The sequence below is a fragment of the Myotis daubentonii genome, chromosome 15 (assembly GCF_963259705.1).
Source record: "Myotis daubentonii chromosome 15, mMyoDau2.1, whole genome shotgun sequence".
NCBI lineage: Eukaryota > Metazoa > Chordata > Mammalia > Chiroptera > Vespertilionidae > Myotis > Myotis daubentonii.
In genome coordinates this window covers 35,004,051-35,009,670 of record NC_081854.1, presented here as the reverse complement: position 1 = coordinate 35,009,670, position 5,620 = coordinate 35,004,051, and positions in this window count along the sequence as shown.

Sequence of the window (5,620 nt, the reverse complement as noted above, 5' to 3'; positions counted from 1 at the left end):
CATAATCTTATACACTCCAGAGAAGGGACACTTTCCTAGTTATTTCTCCAACTTATTTGAAAACCTATGTCCACACAAAAGTCTGCACCTGGATGTTTATAGCAGTTTGTTCACAATCATCAATATTTGGAAGCAACCAAAATATCTTTCAGTAGTTCAATGGATAAATTGTTGGTCCATCCATTCAGCGGAATATTATTCAGTGATAAAATGAGCTATCAAGCCACAAAAAGACATAGATCAATCTTAACTGTATATTGCTAAGTGAAAGAAGCTAAAAAGTCTATATATGGTTTGATTTCAGTTGTGTGATATAAAGATAATAAAAAGATTAATGGTTCCCAGCAATTTGGGGAAAGGAGAATGTGGGCTAAATAGGTGAAGCACAGGGGATTGTTTCTGGGCAGTGAAGCTATTCTACATGACACTATAATTGTAACTAATGACATTATGTTTATCAAAACCCATTGAACTTTACTACACAAAGAGTGAAGCTTAGTGAATGAAAATTAAAAAAATAATAATTTAGGAAGCCAGAGGAATTCCAGGATATAATACAGACTATGACAAAACTATCTAACTGTATTGCAAATGTATGAAGCAACCTTGCTGAAGAGAGTGTGAGGGAAAGGAGCTGTCTTCAGTAACTTTGGCACTTAGTGGAATCTGAAAAACTAAAGGCAAAATAAACTTTACATAAGCATTTTACTCTATTTTATAAAGTTGTATCAATATCCTATACAAAAATAATCCAAATAACTTTTGTAGATGATGTGCTTTCAAGGAGGTGTGGCATACTCTAGATTTTCATAGTATGGATTGTACATTCTGACTTCTTCCCAAGAGTAAAGTGAGGAAAAGATAGGGTGGGGTGGAAGGGAGGATCTTTGTAGTGAGAAAGCTGACAAACTCAAATTAAGCAGAGTCAAATCAAGAGTGATGATCGATGTTGATCTGATATGATTGCAATGGCATTTTACCCCTAGGGTCTTTCTATCCAACACCTATTATCTTGGTCTCATGAGAAAACATCAGACAAATCACAATTGTGGGACATTCCACAAAACACATGATCAGCACTCTTCAAAACTGTCAAATTAATAAAAAACAAGGAAGTTCTGAGAAACTGTCACAGCCCAGAGGAGCCTAAAGATACATGATGACTAAATGTATTATGGTATTCTGGATGGAATCCTGAAACAGTAAAAGGATATTAGGTAAAACCAAGGTAATCTGAATAAAGTATGGCCTTTAGTTAATAATAATGTATGAATATTGGTTCATTCATTGTGATAAATGTAGCATACTAATGGAAGATGTTAATAATAGGGGAAACTGTGAGGTTTATGGGAACTCGACTATCCTTGCAATTTTTCTGTAAATCTAAAGCTGTTGTAAAAAATAGAGTTCATTATCAATTTAAAAAATGCATGCCAGGCATTGTGCCAAGAACTGAAATGAGTAAGACATGACCCTGTCTTCAAAGAGCTAAAGTGTGTGAGTCCACATGCATCTGAACATAAAATCTAGTGTTCTAGTCAGGTAACAGAGGCACAGGCAGAGGGCTTTAGAAACCCAGGGTTTTAGGTTAATTGTCTGAAGACGTCTACCCCACATTCTATGAAAAAAAAAAAAATGTTCTTTCTAAAATTTCTGTGACTACCTGGTTGGGGATGGTAGTTGTTTTATTTCTACGACTAGGTTTCTGTTGCTGATGAGCTCATGCCCTTTCATCTCCCACCATTCTCCACTTTGCTCATATCTCTACTGTAGTACTCAGCTGTTTCCTTCTTTTTTGCCCATTTACATGTGTTGTCAGGCATTATTAAAGATTGAATATATGGAAAATATTTACAAGTCCTAAATAAAAAAATTAAAAGTGTAGATTTGATACCCTGTTTTTAAAACTTCCTTGGCCATTCCATCACAGGGAATTTCTCACTGACACTCTTAATCTTCAGGCCCCAGCTCCCTGCTATAATGACTGGTCTCCTCCCTCATCTATTTGCCTACCTCCAATATTTGGGTTAGTTTCTTTTGTAGCAGTATTTAGCTCTATCTTTATTTTTTTCCTTGTAAGACAGGTTTGGGATCACACTTTCTTCACCCCAAAGCAGATTAGCAAAGTATGTTTTTTAATAAATATGGATTCTTCTAAAAAGCAAACAAATCCAATCTCAGGTGACAGTTTTGAGTGTTTCAAATGAGAAAGGGATGTTAAGCAAGTATAGGAGCATAGAATCTACCTCAATTGCAGGACATAAACTAGGGTGACTGTAGTTGGACAACTGGGAAAATGGTATTGGGAGTCCCTTCCTTTCTGCCTTCTGCCTCTCTATAGGAAGAGTCTGTTTAATTCTTTCCTCACAATTCTTGGACAACTCATCTGCTTTCATTTGATCCATTGCAACATCCTAAAGTGGCAGTCTAGGACTCCAATGCTGCCTGATGTTTCAATTCAGCTCTTCCTTGCTATTTGACTTAGTTTAGTCAAAGCTTTGCCTATGTCTCATTAATCAGCTTTTACCAGGGGGATAGGATCAATTTCACTGTGGCCATGCCAGGGGTGCTCAAAAATGTTAGTGATCATGTTATTTGGGGTTGTTATTTATTTTATTATTCAGGACAGCTTTCCTCAGCTGGTCATAGCCATACTGTACAGCGATTATGTGAAAGTATGTAATTTCATACATTCTTGTTCCTTCTCTTCTGATTCCATTATCCTGAAATGATTAAGAGGGGGTCATATTTCTTCAAGTGTCTATATCAGTTGGAAGGAAAATCAAGGAGTGTACTAATCATGGCTCTTTTTGTTGCATACTGTAGAAACCCAAATTCAAAGAGCTTAAGTGAAAGAGGGAATGGACAATGTCACAAGATCCAGGGAAGAACTAAAGGATTCAGATCACCTCGCAAACACAATTTATGTGTCTCCCCATTTCTAGCTGTAGGCAAGTCCTAGCTTGTTGCCCCAGATTCTCATCCTCATAGTTCAGCCACCCAGAAGAAGGAGAGAGGCTGTTTTTTTTGTTGTTGTTAATGTTTGTGCGTCAGTCCTAGGGAAGAACTCTGAGAAGCCCACTTGTAGTCTTACACTCTCTCCTTGGGCCAGCCACTGTTGTCAGGGGTGTGGGAGATTATGATTGGCCTGTTCTAAAACCCTTGCCATCCCTTAGGGCAGTGGCTTAGGGTACTATGATTGACAGCATCAAAATGACAGGAGGCAGATATAGGGCAGACAAATCAGCCTGTGCCTAGTACTGAAAAGATGCTGCTTTTTCATGGTGTGATAATGAGTATAAGTAGATTTCTGGAAAGACACTGGGAATAGAGAATGAGGTTGGTAGATCTTACAGGTAGAAGCATCTCTCCGTAGGATGACTTCTCAGGAGGAGGAAAGGCAACCCACATAGGCATGATGGATTGTTATTTGAAGAGCATGAGGTCTGGATAAACTGACTTGGGAATATATTCAGGGATCATTGGAGACTCACTGGAGTATGGGGCCTCAGCTGGACCTGGAACCTCAGCAGGGATGGGTATGGTATCTTCTGTGCGCTTCCACTTTTACTCACTAAAGCCTCTGGGCAATAGGTTTTTCGTTCTGATTCATATAGACCCGTGGTCGGCAAACTGTGTCTCGCGAGCCACATGCGGCTCTTTCGCCCCTTGAGTGTGACTCTTCCACAAAATACCACATGCGGGTATGCGTACAGTGTGATTGAAACTTCGTGGCCCATGTGCAGAAGCCAGTTTTCCGCCTGGGCGAGTCTATTTTAAAGAAGTACTGTTAATATTTGGCTCTGTTGACTAATGAGTTTGCCGACCCTGATTACCAGTGGTTCTAAACCTTCCAAATGCCACGACCCTTTAATACAGTTCCTCGTGTTGTGGTGACCCCCCCCCCCAATTTCATTGTTACAAATTGAACATAATTAAAGCATAGTGATTAATCACAAAAACAATATGTAATTATATATGTGTTTTCCGATGGTCTTAGGCGACCCCTGTGAAAGGGTTGTTCGACCCCCAAAGGGGTTGCGACCCACAGGTTGAGAACTGCTGATCTAGACTCTCACAGTTGGCCATGATTGGTAGTACTCCCTCCTGGGCTACTGTAAGTCTGAAAAAGACTTTGAAAGGTCTTTATTTCTCTCCTGCCTGAGAGGTTAGAGGCCTCACCTCCTGGGGGGCATGTCTAGTTCTCAATAAGAAAGTGGCTAAAGTGGTAACATATGGGAGTTTTTTCTTTTCTTATTAATGGTTGTAGTGGATTATAAAATAGAACCCAGCATGCCAAAGAAAATCTTTTTGGAGTGCATTGTAAAGCGTGTTGTTAGTCGTTTTTGTCACTGCAAAGCCTGATGGGGATTCTGGAGCACAGTCAAGTTAGAGTCCAGCTGGGTTTTTTTGTTGTTGTTGTCATTTGTTGTTGTTTGGGGTGTGTTTTTTTTTTTTTTTTTTTTTGATGTAGGAAAAAGTTACATAAGACTCATTCAGAAAACATTTGTGGAGGGCTTTCCATGTGCAGGAATGTGGCCAGAGTCCTTCAGGCTGCCCATCCTGCCCTTAGGGAGCTCACAGTGTAAAGAATAGACATTCATCAATCACACACAACTACTGAGGCATAAAACTGAATAGGAATAGAGCTCTGAGGGAGGTCAAAGCCAATGACTTGGTGAATAGAGACATTTCCTTTGACTAGGTAAGGATGAAGGGCAGGTAGCAGAGTTGGGAGTGAGGGAAGGGAGGATCATAATTTTATCACTGGGGTATATCCATGACCTCCTTGTAGTCCAAAGAAAAACATCAGCAGGAAGTGTCAGGAGTCTGGTTGGCCAAATCTTAGAATACTTCAGTGATTTTGTGATATATCATGAGCAGACAATGAAACATCTCAAGATTACCTTAAAGGAGGGAATTTTGAAAGTAAAATTCACAGTACTCTCCAAATCCAGAGTTTTTCTTTCCTTTCTCTGTAAGTTGCATTCACTTAAGAAATATCTACTAGTATGTCCCTACTAAGAGAAGGGTAGCTGGACGATTTTCCCAGTCATCTTACCTTCTTGTATTATACAGACCCCAATCTCATTAGCACTGAAAAGTTTCCATATAGAGCCAGGCTTGAGTTGCCAGATAAAATACAGAACACGTAGTTAAATTTAAATTTCAAATAAATGGATAAACAATTAGTAATTTTCTTTCTTTTTTTAAAAAATAAATCTTTATTGTTCAGATTATTACAGATGTTCCTCTTTTCCGCCCTTCCCCCCTCATAGCTCCCCTTCACCTGGTTCCCACCCTACCCCATGCCCTTACCCCCCCCCCACTGTCCTCATTCATAGGTGTAAGATTTTTGTGCAATCTCTTCCTGCACCCCTCACACCCCCTTTCCCCTGAGAATTGTCAGTCCACTTCCTTTCTATGCCCCTGATTCTATTATATTCACCAGTTTATTCTGACTTTAATTTTTAGATTCACTTGTTGATAGATATTTATTTGTTGTCACTTTGTTGTTCATAATTTTTATCTTTACCTTTTTCTTCTTCTTCCTCTTCTTAAAGAATATCCTTTAGCATTTCATATAATACTGGTTTGGTGGTGATGAACTCCTTTAGCT